Consider the following 17,439-nt stretch of genomic DNA (forward strand, 5'->3'; position numbering starts at 1 on the left):
TTGGAATATAAACACTTCTTTGTTTTAATTTTGTAGCTTTTGCTGTAAGGTTTACAATGCACTCACGTGCCTCATAACAATGTTTCAGTCGATAACAGACCACATATGTGGTAGTGGTCCCGTGGATTATAATATAGCTGAATTTCCTAAAGGAAATGGAAGGATATGTGCTTCAGGAAGATTGTTTTTCTCTGATGGGAATAATATCTGTGGGTCTTGCTAATTGATTCCCTCTCACTCAAACCACCTCAATTTTGAGTCCACAGATTACAACCCAGTCAGTTAGCCACTGACCTGTTTCAGCACAGAGGAGACGCCCCCACCCCAAACCCACTCCAGTGACACATATTCAGAGAGTACAACAGCCTCCCAGATCTAGCCTGATGGTCTTCAGAAGACATTGCTGTAAATTGTTTCCTGAGGACCTAAGATCCTGTACAAGGGCACAGGTCCACCGGAGTTACCTTAACACGTGTGACATGTGATTGCCAGTTTAACAGAAGCTTTCAGGGATAGTAAGGAGCCAGCCTGTCTCTGTGCTTTGGAAGTATTTTCAAGTTGCAATGAGGTACAGCATAGAGAAATTTTACTTCTTCCATCAATTTAACGTCAGAGAGAGCCCTTTGTGCCAGATAACATCAATGGAACCAAATATAAATTTCCAAAGTCTGAAATAATGAGTCTTCAGTTCTATTTCCTCTTCATGTGAAACCCACTCTTTTTTATGAACACCACCCCATTTCTTTATCTGACCACTGATCCAACAGGTGGTACCTAAAACCACATCATCATGACAATTCCCTCTGTTCCTTACTCTTCATCTTGATTTCTTATTCTGACGAGGGCTTGTGGTACAGTGTTTACAAATTCTACAACAGTGCATAGGAATGCCCTAGGCCAGTGATGGCGAACCTATGACACCCAACTACTTTCTCTTCAATATCTCCAGTCAACACAGCCCAAATCTCTGCTCGTGGAGCAGCACTCACAGCTTCAATGTTCTATTTTTCTATTCCTGACCCTGTTGAAGGAAGCTAGGGAGGGCTTGTGGTACAGTGTTTACAAATTCTACAACAGCGCATAGGAATGCCCTAGGCCAGTGATGCGAACCTATGACACGCATGTCAGAGGACAAATATAAAATTCCAAAGTCTGAAATAGTGAGTCTTCAGTTCTATTTCCTCTTCATGTTAAACCCACTCTTTTTTTATGAATACCACCCCATTTCTCTATCTGACCACTGATCCAACAGGTGGTACCTAAAACCACATCATCATGACAATCCCCTCTGTTCCTTACTCTTCATCTTGATTTCTTATTCCGACTAATCTTCACACTCTCCTTACTGTCACTGTTACGGTGATCTACTCCTTATCCAACTACTTTCTCTTCAATATCTCCAGTCAACACAGCCCAAATCTCTGCTCGTGGAGCAGCACTCACAGCTTCAATGTTCTATTTTTCTATTCCTGACCCTGTTGAAGGAAGCTAGGGAGGGCTTGTGGTACAGTGTCAATGGAACCAAATATAAATTTCCAAAGTCTGAAATAATGAGTCTTCAGTTCTATTTCCTCTTCATGTGAAACCCACTCTTTTTTATGAACACCACCCCATTTCTTTATCTGACCACTGATCCAACAGGTGGTACCTAAAAAACCATCATCATGACAATCCCCTCTGTTCCTTACTCTTCATCTTGATTTCTTATTCCGACTAATCTTCACACTCTCCTTACTGTCACTGTTACGGTGATCTACTCCTTATTCAACTAGTTTCTCTTCACTATTTCCAGTCAACACAGCCCAAATCTCTGCTCATGGAGCAGCACTCACAGCTTCAATGTTCTATCTTTCTATTCCTGACCCTGTTGAAGGAAGCTAGGACAGGTTCTACAGGAGACGAGGAGAAACGGACTATGTCACAGAGCCTCAGTGTGTAGTAGGCTATACCATCTAGATTTGTGTAGGTGCACTGTATGATGTTCACACAACGAAGCTGCCTAACATTTCTCAGACCATATCCCTGTTGTTAAGTGACGCATGATTGTATATGTTGTTACATTGTTATGGCCTATCTTTAAATATCATTATATTTACTATTATTATGCAACGTCATATATAAGAACATTTCAACAATGTACTTTCATTTCCCCATTCCACCTTTTGTGTTTCTGTCACCATATACTATATAATCCTTAATTATAATTGAACTCTCACAGTGTATCTTTATCCTACAGGTCATTTCTAAAGTTCATAATAAATATAATAAATGAATGACCTTAGGAAAATAGACTACCATGTTTTTCTCCCTTTACTGCTGTTTTGTCCAAGAACCAGTAACATTAATATTACCTGGAAGTTTGTTATAAGCATCTCTGTACCCATATATATGTACCGAGTGAAAAGGTATATTTAATAATAGCCCCGTTGATTTGTATTCATTTTAAAGATTTAGAGTCATTGTCCTTACCTACTTTGAATGGCCAGTTTCTGAGAATGCTAATGATTGGTAAAAACTAGCTAAATTAGTTCTTTGGTACTATCAAAGCTATAGCATTTGGTTTTCTAGTTATCCGGGGGTGTTTGTAGTTCTTTTACATTAATGATAGACTTCTTTTCAGATTTTTCAGAGACATTCATAAATTAACTGAATCTTATAGCATCATCCCTCCTACAATAAAATATAGCCAAATTCAATTTCACTAATATTTTCCCAGTGGTGATTTTTTACATTGCTACAGGAGAATCATGAGACTCTCATATAAATTTGAGGCAAAGAACAAGATCATGTTATTTTCTGTTTCTACATTGATGTGCTTGTAAATATCTTACAGATAAAAGTTAACTGTTAAAGATTTATATCCCGCATTACAGAAAGGAGGTGAGCAACCCACAATGCTCTATAACTACAATCGAGGGCTGGTGCATTAGTGTTTTGATGAACCACGGGATTAGCTAATACTCCCAGAATTATATATGCCATTGGGGTAAAACAGGACAGGAAGCCATATTTCCACCATATTGTATTATTGCAGCCACAGACTATGAATCTGACCCAGGATAACATTAGTGAAGGAATTGATATTCTCCCATCTGATAAGAGTTCTAGAGGAACAGGGCTGTAGGTCAAGGTTCTGCCAGACCCTTGCAATGCCTTAGCAGTGGTCGGCAAACTGCCGCTCGCGAGCCACATGCGGCTCTTTGGCCCCTTCAGTGTGGCTCTTCCACAAAATACTGGCTCTTCCACAAAATACCAACTTCTGCTCATGGGCCATGAAGTTTCAATGGCACTGTACGTGCACGCTTGCACGTGGTATTTTGTGGAAGAGCCACAGTGAAGGGGCCAAAGAGCCGCATGTGGCTCACGAGCCGCGGTGTGCTGACCAGGGCCTTAGGCAATATTGGCATTCCGCAGTTGCGCAGCATAAAACTTCAAAGTCAAGGTTTGGGGATCTTTTCCCAAAGTTTGCCATATAACTTTACTAGATTCTTGTGTGTTGTCTCAGCATGGTCTGAGAACAATGATAATATTGTACTTATTAATGGTCTGTTATGTTTAAGTGTCCTGAAAAACCTGGTACAAAGTTTTTCCTTTGTTCAACTATATAATTTTTAATCAGAAAATATTTTGGAATGTGTTATTTTCTCAATGATATCAATTTATTTTATTTATTTATTCAGAGGATATATTTGAATTTCTATAGCTATGCCAGGAAATTTATTGAGTGGTCGGTAAGAATTTTACTGGTACAATATTATAATGACACTCTCCTTAATTTCAAAGTCATAATAATGATGTAGCTAGGTAAATAAGAAAATAATTAAGATATCATGAACTTAAAATCAGAACTAAAGCAAAATGAATGGAGGGATACTAAAGTCTATGCAAGGTGAGAGAAATGAATGTGCAGCCAAATCTGAAGAGTATATGCCATTTTTTTCACATCCATGACATTTTAGATAAATTTATTGCCACTTCTCCTCAAGCATAATAAAACAATAAAAAGTGATCCGGCCATAATTTTTCTAAAAATTTATGGAAAGATTAAAAAATGGATGGAAAGAAACAAGATAGGAAATAAGAGTTACTATAATGTGACTCATAACTAATATCCCCAGTCCTGGTGTGAGCATCTTCGTGACGTGTGCAACTGGCAAGGCCAGTATATGCCCTTGCAATGAAATGGTTCTGTGTTTATTTATGTCCAGTGCCCACCCCACTGAATTCCATAAAACTTCCTATGGAGTCCAAAGAAAAACCTTATAAAATATTTTTATGTCCTTATTTTTTGCCTTGAAATTGCAACTCCAGATCTGATAATTTTGTGACCTAGAAATACCTCAGAACACAGTATTTTATTAACAGTACATTTTCTGATTTCTGATATATTCCATATTACATAGTGGTATAATAAGCACAATAACAATATAGCATATGGAAGGCAAGTTTGCTTTACTTTTTTTTACCATTCCTCCAGTTCAAGGACAACAGAGAAAATTGCTCTATTTTCTTATTTATTTTGTCCTATATTCCCTGTGATAAATTGCCTTAACAAGAAAACACAGATACTCACTATACACAAGTACAAAGGTATAGACAGACACAAATATGCATCTCCATAAAAATAGGTTTAACACAGAGAGAAAAGGAAGTTTAAACTTTGTAGTAAATAAACTCTGTAATTGATAACTTTATAAATATTTATAGATAATTCAGAAGTATGGAATGTTTTTACTTTCCCCCCTTTGTATCTTTCAACCATACCCTATAACTTAAGGGATTTAGTTTCATATCATAGTGATTTTAATATTTTAAATTTATTTTATTATGTAATAACAATTGTATAGAGATAACTTTAACTTTGTAGTTCCTTTGTATATCAATATTGCCTATGTTTGTTTTATTTTTTTTAATGTGTGTCTTCCAACCTTGTTGTATGTGTTTTTTTCCAAAACTTTTTGCCTATTTGGATATCCTCTAAATTCCATATAAATTTTAGGGTGAATTTTTCGGTTTCTGCATAAAAATGTCATTGAGATTTTAATAGGGTTTGCATGTGATGTATAGATTGCTTTGTATATCATTTACATCTTAACAATAGTCAGTTTTTCTGACTATAAACACTGGCTGTCTTTCCATTTATTTATGGCTTTAACTTTTTTTAGAAATGTTTTCTAGTTTTCAGTGTATAGTGTTTCATCTTCTTGGTTAAGTTAAATTCTAAGTATTCTATTCCTTTGATTGACATTATAAATGGAATTTCTTAATTTTATTTTTAAATTATTAATTGGTAATATATAAAATACAACTGATTTTTGTGTGTTGATTTTGTATCCTGAAGATTTGCTGAAATGTGTTTATTAGTTCTAACAGGGGTTTTTTTTCTGTGTTGCATTTTTAAGGTTTTCTAAATATAAGGTCTTGTCATTTTTATGAGATCATTTTACTTCTTTCCAATGTGTATTCTGTTTATATCTGTTTCTTGCCTAATTTGTCTGGCCAGAATACCAATGCTATGTTGAATCCAAGTGGTGAATGCAAGCATCTTTGTCTTGTTTGTAATCTTAAATGAAAAGCTTCCAGTCTTTCATAGCTTAGTATTTATGCTGTTAAGGTCATTTATTTCTATTTCTATTTTGTTGTTTTAGTCATGAAAGAATGTTGAATTCTGTCAAATGCTATTTTTCTCTGTCAATTGAAGTGATTATGTCATCCTCTGTTAATGTGATGTATTACTTTGATTGATTTTCATATGCTGAATCATCCTTACATTCCAGGAATAAATTTCACTTGGTCATGGTTTATATCTTATTAATATGCTGCTCAATTTGTTCTGCTACTAATTTGATAAGCCTTTTAATGTCAGTACTCATCAGGGCTATTAGACTGTAATTTACTTTTCTTAAAGCGTCTTTGGCTTTGGTACTAGGGTAATGCCACCTTCATATGATTACTAAGGGTGTGTTTCTCCTCTTTAATATTTAGGAAGATTTTGAAAAGCAAGTTATTCATTTTTTTTATTGTGGTAAGAACATTTAACATGATATCTACCCTCAACAAATGTTTAAATGTGCAGTATAATATTGCTAACTATAGACACTATGTTGAATAGCAAATCTATAGAACTTATTCATCATATGTAACTGAAATGTTATATTAATTAAGTGACAACTCCCCTCATCCCCTCCCCCCATTTCTGGCATCCACCATTCTAGTCTCTGCTTCTATAACAACTTTTAACAACTTTAGGTTCCTCATGTAAGTGGAATTGTGTATTTGTCCTTCTGTGATTGGCTTATTTCACTTACCATCATCATATGGAGGTTCATCTCTGTTTTCACACATGGCAGGATTTCCTTTTTTAAGGCTGAGTAATATTCCACTCCATGTAAACTCATCTTCTTTTTTAAAAAAATATATTTCTTTATTGATTTCAGAGAGGAAGGGAGAAGGAGAGAGAGATGGAAACATCAATGATGAGAGAGAATCACTGATCGGCTGCCTCCTGCACATCCCCTACTGGGGATCAAGCCCACAACCCAGGCACGTGGCCTTGGCCAGAATCGAACCTGGGACCCCTCAGTCCACAGGCCGACGCTCTATCCACTGAGGCAAGTTGGCCAGGGCACTACATATATATATATATGATTATTCACCTATTTTTATTGTTGCTTGTACCTTTACTGGGTTGGAAATTGTAAGTCCACTAAATTTATTAAGTTTAATCTCTTAAACTTTCATACTGCATATGTATGCATTCTACATGTCAGCAATATATTCAAGTTCTTATTGAAAAATAAAATATATTAGAATAATTTATTTGCTATTTCCATAATCCTTTATCACTGTTATCCATATCTCAGTAATAATATTGGAATTAAACATTAGGTTTTTAAAAAATTTATCACTCATTTGTAGACATTTAAAAAATATTTTCAGATGTGTGTATGTACATGCAGGTTCATGTTATTCTTTTTACAAAAAAACTTTGGCTATGTTAATATCTTTTGATTTTTATTAAATATTTAAACTTGGATTCTATTTTCTTCCTTCTATTTTTTTTTTCTTTTCTAATATATCCAATGAAAGCTATAATGTTCTTTTAAGTGCTACTTTAGATGCATCCTATAAGTTTTGATGTCATATTTTGATTTATAATTAAATTCAAAATATGTGCTAACTCATGGTTTCAGGGTTTATTTAGAACTATATGACTTAAGTTCCAAATATTTGGGAAACTGTTTATTAATATTTCATTAGCCACTTTCTTATTTTAAATCTTTGTAGTAAGAGGACATACACTGCATTGTTTAATTCTTAGTTTATAGTTAATAGCTTTATGGCATTGTTTATCACCTTTTTGGTAAAATGTTTCAAGAGCCCCAGGAAACACACATGAGCTGAAGTTATCTCTGTAAGTAAATTAAGACAATTTGAATAATCTTATTTTTAAAATTTTGTATGTACTTAGGATTTTATTTTTGTCCCTTTTTTTTTGTCAGTCATTGAGAGGAAAACCAAAATTTCCCATTATAATTCCAATTGATTATAGTTATTAAATGTCCCTATAATATTTCAATATTGAAATCATCTATAGAAATGTTCTACTTATTATCTGTATTTTATTTTTTACTTTTTAGATATTCATTATTTTTTAAAATTTTATTATAATTCTTCCTTTAATGTCAAATATTGTGGAAGAAAGAGAGAGAGAACATTACATGAATTATCGTTCTCCAAAGAATTTCATAATTTTCATAATTTTGGATTTAGCCTTTGTTTTGTTTTAACTTTAAAATGTGGTCCTTACTTCTAGGGATAGTCTTTTGTGGAGTACTATGAGCCTCCTTGTCAGAGGTTCAACATTTTTCTGTCCTCAAAATGCTGAAATTAGTACATAATTCTTTTAGCTTCCCAGTTGGGTTTTTTCTGCTCTGTTTTATGAAAACTCACTCTGTTTATATGCTGATTTTAAAATTTTATAGTAAGAGCATTTTGGAATGTGTCTGAATTTCAGCCTTCTCAAGAATTTTGTCCCTTAATTCCAGCCATTTTATGATCCTCAGACTCTTCACTCTTTTTTTCTCAGCCCAGTAATTGCTGCTTTCCACGTCAGTTGCCTTTCCTTTCCTGTTGAGACTTGGAAAAAGTACCCCCAGAGAAAATGGTAGATGTGAAAGTGGATCTCATTCAATGCATTGCTCTACTTCCACTGATCCTAACCCTCACATCTTGCTTTCATTTTTCTTCAAAGTCTTCATGTTTGATACATTTCTATATTATGTGTTTTACCCAAATGTTACCATTTTTCTATGAGCAAGTGAGTGTGCTATAAAATACTTCATTTTGACAAGTGTCAAAGTGTCAGCCTCGGCCAGTGTGGCTTAGTTGGTTGGAGTGTGGTCCCATAGCCCAAAAGGTAGCATGTTTGATTCTCCGTCAGGTCACTGACTCAGGTTTGGGGTTTGATCCTTGGTTGGGGCCTGTTTGGGAGGCAACTGATGTTTCTGTCTTATATCAATGTTTCTCATTCTCTCTCTAAAATCAATGAAAATTTTTTAAATATTTAAATCTATTGTCTTTTAATCTAAAAATTTCAAAGACTGTAATTAATTTTTGTGAATGGCTTAAGGTAAAAAAATTCAAATTGATTTTCTCCGTTTTAATTATTAATTCTCCTACCACCATTTCTAATGTAATTCATGCACAGATTTCCAACTAATCTGCTATGCTACCTTTGCCATCAATCAATGTTTCTATTATGCATGGCTGAGCATGAATCAGAACTTTCTTGTTATGCATTTGTTTTAGCTATCCTTATTAGAAAATATTTATAAGGTCAGATATCTGGTAGGACACATTTATTTTCCTACCTAGTAATTTTTCACAAGAATGGCACAGATTTAATTTGAATTATTTTATGTGTATTTTATTCAGCAAGATAGATTGTGTTTACATTGGCATCTGTTGTATTATTGTGTACATGGATTAGTCTGAAATGTTCTTAATTAAAACTCTCTGTGACATACTTCATTTGTATGTGTGTATGTATTTTTATGTATTATGTAAAATATATTGCTTGATTAGGCTTATGATATATAAATATATAACATGTATATGTTAGTCTAGTAATTTCTCCAGTGCCAAAAATACCTTTAAGAGGTCTTAAACTCCTGTCTCTCAATCTAAAGATTTCATATGATTAACTGATTTTTGTGAATGGCGTAAGGTAAGGGATTCAAATTTATTTTTCTTCATCTTGGTAATTAATATCCCCAGCATGATTCATGCATGGAAATTATATATATAGTTTTTAATGATGGAAAGTATTCATGCTATCTCTATTCTTTAAAATTGTTGATAATATTCTAATAGTCAACGGTGTGGCTATACCATGTATTTATCAATATCCAATTTTTAAGAACTTCTGTGATTAAATATTATTTTTCATTCTTAAGAGTGTTGGTGAGCATAACTTTTCATACATGCGTTTCTTTTGTATAAATAATTAAAAGTTATTATACTGTCAAAATACATTATTAATTATGTAGTTAAGTATATTTTCAAAACTTTAGACATATTTTAAGCACAATTCATGATATTATTGAATATTATTATCAAATAAGGAACAAACACATAAAGACACCATCTCTAAGTAAACACTTGATCCACTCTAATTGCAGAGACACATATAGTTGGACAAATTCCATTTACGTGATAAGTCTACACAGCAAATTTGATCTTCTTACTCTCAGGGCTGTTCCTGCTGCCAGTTTCCATTGCTTATTTTCTGTCATTCCTGGATTAAGGCTGTCAGGATCCATGGAACCTCTCTGACTCAAATGATTTCCTCATTAGTTCCTGCTGTTACCATATTATGCAAGAAATCTTAATTGGTTTGTTCAGTCTTCCTTTATACCCCCTACCCCAAATATAATATAGTCGTCCTGTAATATTCTATGTCTACTGATTAGATAGAAGTGTTGACCTACAATTTCTTTGTAACTATAAAACATGCTACTGAGTAAAGAGCATATATTTTTGGAATTATGTATGTGTCATCTGCCCTTACTTTCATAATTTAAGCTGCCTAATCACTGAACTTTACATCTTGTTATAGTACAGTTGGTACAAGTCCATACCCACTGATTGGAATTTTAAAAATGCAAAAGAAATATCTGAGAAAAAAAACTCACAGGTTTTCTATTTGTTTAAAAAACTTACCTGATGACAAAATGTAATATGAAAAAATAAGATTTTTTTAACTGAGTGGTAGTATTCATATTTTGCTATAAGAACTAATGATGTATTTAATTATAAGGTATTAACTCATATTCCACTGCTGTTAGAACTATATAGTATATGTATAATACTATTTTTTAAAAAACTGAAAATTTAGAATTCTGAAACATATTTGGCCCCAAGGGTTTCTAAAGCAGTAATGAATAACTATATAAACATTTTTTTTTCTTTCAAAGTGCCATTCCTACCATTTATTCCTATGTAAAACTAAGTCACTTAATTTTTACATTACTAAAGCTGATCATTATAAAATTACAATAATAATTGTTTTTACATCAGAAGTTTATTTTAAGGAAAAATAAAAAATGTGTACAGACTTTAAATAATTTATGGTACATAAAATTGTTTAAATTACACAATTATTATTTTGCATATTTTTCTTCCTCCTCTTCCTTCCGGTTCTGCCCTTTACTCTTCTATGCCACATTTTATAAATAAAAACAGCTCAGTCAGGTTTTATCATTTTTATTTATTTATGAGGTCTACATTACATTATTACTATCTATGTCTAATATTCATGGTTATGCTTGCAGAATGCTTATGTAATTTTACTATAGTTTCTTCGCATTAGCAAAATTTCTAACTAATCAACTTTATATTTGGTTATTAATAGATGGTAGAAATTATGTGAGAATTAGGTCATTTAATTAATTTATTTCAAATGGTAGATTTTTGATAGGTTTCTTGGCATGTTTAGTTTTTTAGGCTCACTTAACTTTGTTGTATTTGTTTAATTTAACTGGTTATTGTGTAATCAAAAGAATGGCAATTAGGTTAATTTTGAAAAAATTCCTCTGCTAACTTTGTATTAAATCTAATAAAGTTTTTAATAAATGTATACACATTCATATGTATGAAACTTTTAAAGAATAACATTTATAATCCTTTAAAGAATTTAAATATATATTCATAGAAAGAGAGAGATAAATGGCTTGTTTTTGTATCAGCGATGGTAGCTGAGTGTATTGAGAAGTTTTGACAACTGAAGATGCCATAAGGTAAAAGCCCACAAGGGAAAAATACTTATATAAACACATGAATTAATAACCTTGACAGGGATGTCAAAATGTGAAAGTAAAAGTCCTTCCCAAATACCCTAGGGAAACTTTAACCTCCATTGATATAATTTTATAAGAGCCAAATAACAACTTGAAATAAATTGGAAATGTTCTAAAAAACCATAAAGATTAACAAAAATTTTTTTTATCTGAATGCTATTTCAGATAAGGATCCAGAATATTATTCAAGTGGTCATGGAAAGAGGAAGAAAGGCAATTCAAGAAGACAAAAAGTAGGACATTTTAGACTTATTATTGACTACCTTTCTTATTTATTGCAGTAAGGTCTTGTATCCAAATATCCACTTGTACACTGAGAACTTTAAGAAAAGCAGGACACAGAGGGAATTGCCATTTTTAGCTGCAGTGAAATATCATCATCCCCTTTTAACCGAATTCAAGTCACTATCAGAGGTGAGCACACCACAAAGTCCCCAGGTACCAAATTGCTAGCTCATTTTTACCATTTGAACCATTCTTTTTTTAAAAAAACATCATCTTTATTGGCTAGTCTCTTTGGAATGTATGCTTCTCAGTTCCATTTGCCTAACAGCTGAACTGAGCCCTTGTTGAAATAGCTTTCACATCTTTATGTAGTAGAATGTGAATTGCTAGGTGAAGTGCAAGGGTATCAGACACATGCTGGGGATATGACCAGGTACGTAATTTGCAGAGCCTGGTGCAAAAAAATGTTTAGTTCACTTGATTCATGAAGCAGACCCCATCCAGAAGATGTCTGCTTGATCTTAAGGGTGCAGTTGAAAGCATCTATAGCTAAGCTATCTAATATGGAAGCCACTAGCCACTTGTGCACCAAGGCACTGAGCACCTGAAAGGAACTGAAGCTGGTGCCAATGAGAAGTCCAACATTTAATTTAATTTATAGGGTAACTGAATGTAAAATATTTCTGATATTTACAATTTACCATTTGGTGGAATTTTTTATTTTAATCATTGATAATTTATTATATGAATTGGGGTGTGATATGAAGTATAAAAACATTACTGTGTTTCAACTATTAAAATATGTACTATAAAAAAGGATAAAATATCTCAATACATCTTTTTTTTAATGTTTAAAATGACAAAAAAATTTTATATTGAGATAAATAAAATATATCTTAAAAATTAATTAAACCTCTTTAATTTTACTGTTTTAAGTGTGATTATCAGAAAATTTTAAATTATATATGTAGAATGGATTTTATTTCTATCGGACAGTGATGATCTAGAAATATAAAGATCTCAGGGAAGTTATCTTTGGGGTCTTTAAATCTTAAACTGAACATTTCCTTGAATTTTCACATTCCTAAGCAATCTTAAAGTTGAAAAAAAAAATTGAGAGGATAGTTATAAAATTCAGTTTATACCAAATTATGCCAGACATGAAATCCAGGGGCTTTTATATTCCAAACAGCTGATAGAGAATGCCCCTAGCTAGCCTAGGACTTGACTTAAGGGTAAAGTTATCAGAATACAATTAAATAGCCTTATGTTTTGTTTTGTTTTGTTTTTTAACTCAGATTGTAGGTGTCAAAAGCTTGCATGGTACTGACAGAGAGGTGAGATTTATAATTTATTGATTACTGATCAAATAAGAAACTCGTCTCAGGGGGGAAATGAAGGGGAAGAAAAATGTGAAGTGTATGCATCTGAGAAGAAATTAAGAGTGTATAGGGAATAAAGAATATAAATGGAAAGTTTCGGAAAAGTTTATTTCCTAAAGCTTGTGAGTATCTAGAAAAAAGGTGGTCTGAGTTAGTGAAAAAAATTTCACATAGGATTTAGATTTCCTTTTGCTTATCCTCTCAGGCAGACACAGCATTACAGCCTAGACTTCTGAGAAAGCAGGGGCCTAATCCAATAACAATAATGGCTTCTGTATTATTCTGTTAGATGTGATGCAATTATTGGGGAGCCAGACTGTATTTGATACATAAAAAGCACTTTTAGAATTGGATGGAGTCTAGCATGAAATGAAATGCAAGGGTTTGACTAGACAGACTGCATATTACAAATTTAGCAATCAATATCAAGCTTAAAAATAAGTATCTGCATTATCTTGGAAAAATGACTAGAGAATGGTAAGGGCACACGTTTTCTTAGTATCGCTTATTGTTTCACAAGAGAATGTATTCCAAGTGAGAGTGGCAACTGATATTTTCAGTTTTGACTAATGCTATTTTGACTCCTCATGTAGAATTTTGTCTTGCAAATTTGATTATCAGGGTAAGCAGTGATCAATCAATATTAGTTATATAGACTTTGACCTCAAAACACTTTAAAATGTTTTAAAATAGTTTCATAAAATTTATATGTCTTTGTTGTTGTGTTTATTTACCATCATCATCATTATCATCATTATAGATATTGTCATATTAACATTGTCTAATGTTCATATATTTGGGGTTCTAGAAATAGATACAACAGAGGACAAGGAGAAGCAACATTGAAAAGATAATATTATGTTTTAGAATTGATGAACAATGTATATTTTCAGTTAATGAAGCAAAAGAGCATGGCGAATAGAGATTTTTTTACCCTGAAACTAACCACACCTTTCAACACTCAAAAAACCAAAATAAAAGACAATCTTAAAATCAATTAGCAAGGAAGATAATCACCTACAAAAAAGGGGTTATTAAAATGACGACATAATATTTTATAGCAATTAATTACAAAAACATATTAGATGGAATAATGTTTCAAAGCTCTTGAAAAGAAAAACTTTGCATCTAGAACGGATTATTCTTTAACATTATAACTTATAACAGTTCAACAATAAGATACTTGTAAATTATTTTTAATATATACACACAATGCAAAATTATGAATAATTCAAAAATTAAATAACATTTAAAATATATTAATTTTATTAGCCTGAAGTCAGAATGTTAAAAGAAGACTAAAGCTCTGGCAGGTTTGGCTCAGTGGATGGAGCGTCGGCCTGCGAACTGAAGGGCCTCAGGTTCGGTTCCGGTCGAGGGCGTGTGCCTTAGTTGCGGGCACATCCCCAGTGGTGGGTGTGCAAGAGGCAGCTGATTGGTGTTTCTCTCTCATCGATGTTTCCGGCTCTCTGTCCCTCCCCCTTTCTCTCTGTAGAAAATCAATAAAATATATATTTTTTAAAAAGAAGACTAAGGCAATATGATATACACAATACTATATGTAACCCCAAATTATCACTATATACAGCTGTTATTGTCTATAGCAGTAATAAAACCATGAATACTTTTATGAGATGGATATACACTAAGTCGGACAGAAAACTAATGTCAAGTGTGGTTGGTTTCTCCGTGGAACGTCTGCCAAGGCGGATTCATTTTAAAAGGGGCAAGATAAGTAGCACAGACGCAGGAAGAGGATCTTCTGTGTCATTAATAAACGTCTAAGGATTGGGGACAGCGGTGTGTAGCTGGTTCTCCTGGACTGGGGTCTGCACTGTTCCCCCAGGCAGGAATGTGTTCCAGATAACTTTGTCCCACTGACGCGGGCTCCCAGGGGTGCTTACTGCATCTTCACTTTCCACTGTTGGAAGCTAGAAGGGGAAGGACCCAAACCAGACAATTTGCAGTCCCATGACCCATCTAACATGACAGCAGCTATGGAAGTTTCTGGAATCTTACACTGACAGCCCCACTGCTCTCCATTCCTGGGCCCTTTTCTAATTCTCTGCCGCCATTGCTGGCTGTGAAATGACAGAATCTAAGGGACACAACGCCTGCTTCCCAGAGCCCTCTCCCAGGAACAGAGCTCCTGAGGGTGGCCACTAGTCTGAGCACTGGGGTGAGATTGGCAGAACCTGGCCACTGTTAAGTGTTTGCTGTCCTTGGTTCTACATGAGAGTGCATGCTGGGCCGGTTTGTGAAGGGCTTATATCACGTTTGTTTTCTGTCCATGAAACAGTGACATGGAGTATGAGTAAACCCCTATCTCGATGGAAAAAGGCAGGGTAGAGGGCGCATGGTGAGATTCACAACTAGAGGAAGTATGTCTGAAGAACTGACTTGCCACAGAGGGGGAGCAATTCAGGACCAGACAGGGAACTGAGCCCTGTGTTGGTGGAAGTTGCCGGGCTGCCCTGCCCCTGTGGAGTCCAGGACAACAAGCAGCGCCCTGGGCTCAGAAAGGAGCTCTGGGCTGGAAGCAGTGGAGGAGCCTGGGCTGCAGCAGTTGGAGCACCTTCCAGCCCAGCCCTCGGGGCGGACATTTCATTGTGGACTTGGCCACAGACAGCACTGGACAACTTTCTGGCTGCGACTACCCATCCCCACTGCCCCAATAGCTCCGGTATCCTAAACTGAAATCCCTTAGGAAGATATTGTGGGCGAACTCCAGGTGCCTGAAGAACAGGACACAGGACTAAGCTTTCCCATGACCCTCCCTGTGCCACAACCACGACACAGCCCACTACCCTCTCTATATCCATGTGGAAGTGGCGTGTCTCCCCTCTAGAAAGAATCCATGTGCCTGCTGCCTCCACACCCAGGCATTTCCCCTGAGTCATCCTGACCCAGCTCAGAGGAGCCCTCCTGTCCAGTCACAGGTTTCCAGGGACTCCCAGGCTCCCCTGGTGGAAGGTCCTTGGAGGTCAAGTGCTCTCCCCTTCCCCTACTTCAGTCCGAACTACTATGTTTCTCCAGTGGAAGTGTCACATTTAACCACCCCCCCACTCCAGCTCGAACCTACAGGCTTACCTTCTTCTGCAGCCACCCCGAAGGCTGAGGCACTGCCCACCACTGCCCAGTAGCCTCCACAATGAGAATTCAAGTCCAGGACCAAGAGAGTGACCTGTTCCAACAGACACTCAGCATCCAGTGAGAGGACAGTTTGAACCTGAACGTCAGAACGTAGGACTCCAGGCATTCTGCTGCAGGGGAGGGGTGGGGGGTAGGTAGCCTGGGTCGGCGTGGGGGTGCGGGGACAGTCCATGGAAGACTAGCAGGTAGTCAAGAACCAGCAGTTCCTTCCAAGTTTAAGTGGTAACACCCTTGGTTTGTGCCTTTTTAGGCAATTCATAGATTGTGGTTGTTTTTGTTTGTTTTAGATTCACAGCATAAAAGCTTTACTTGATAAATCCCCTGTATTTCATTTCTTGATCCACCAGCCTAGTTTGGGGTCCCTCAACCTGCTTCCTCTCTGGCTCTTGGCTTACTTTCAACACAGACTACACTTTCTTGAACAAAATTTATACATATGATCTGAAAAAATAAGAGGTACTTGTGGCCACACCGAACCCAGGGTTTGAAACAAGGATTGACCCAGCAGATCCAGTCTGTTCTGTTGCTGTGTGCACATCATTCTTTGGGGAGCAGTCCTGTGGCCCCAGGTGGCGTCCAGTGCTGGGAGCTCTGCACATTGCAGCCAGCCCAGCCTTGCTAACAACCTCCGTTGCTTTAGTCCATCAGGGAAGGCCCTGTAGCCTACAGGGCAAGACCAGAAATCACTGCTCTCGTTTCTCAAAGTACTATGTTGTTCAATGTTTAATGTTTTTTACCTTTTAAGTTATTTTAATGTAGCTCACAGACCAATTGTGGAAAATGCAATGATGAGTCTTTCTCCTGCCTCTTTCCCCGGCAGCACAGTCCTCTTACCCACAGAATGCTGGTGTTATCTGTTTCCTTTAAATCTTTCCAGATATGTATTCCACAATTACAAGCAAATACGGGTTTGTTTGTCTTTAATTTTAAAAAATGCTCTCAGCTTTTTTCTCTGGTTAAAAGTTAATATATGTTTCAATATATTTATTTTATATGTAATTTTATTTAGTATGTACTATCATGATTGTCTTTGTACTGGTAACATAGCTCCTCTATTTATGGAGGCTAGACTCCTAGAAAGAGAAGTTCTGCAGTCCCTTAGAATTCAAAGTACTTGAAAGAATAGGTGACCAGATTTAGCAAAAAAAATGGACGCCCAATTGATACACAATGAATTGTTTCTAGGATAATTGTATCCCATGAGATTTTGGAATATATCTTTACTATAAATATGTTCAAAATTTACATTTAACTGGCATCCTGTATTTTATCTGGCAACTCTAACCAAGCCAATTGATACACAATGAATTAGTTTCTAG

The sequence above is a fragment of the Myotis davidii genome, unplaced genomic scaffold (genome assembly GCF_000327345.1).
Source record: "Myotis davidii unplaced genomic scaffold, ASM32734v1 scaffold8, whole genome shotgun sequence".
In the NCBI taxonomy this organism is placed as follows: Eukaryota; Metazoa; Chordata; class Mammalia; order Chiroptera; family Vespertilionidae; genus Myotis; species Myotis davidii.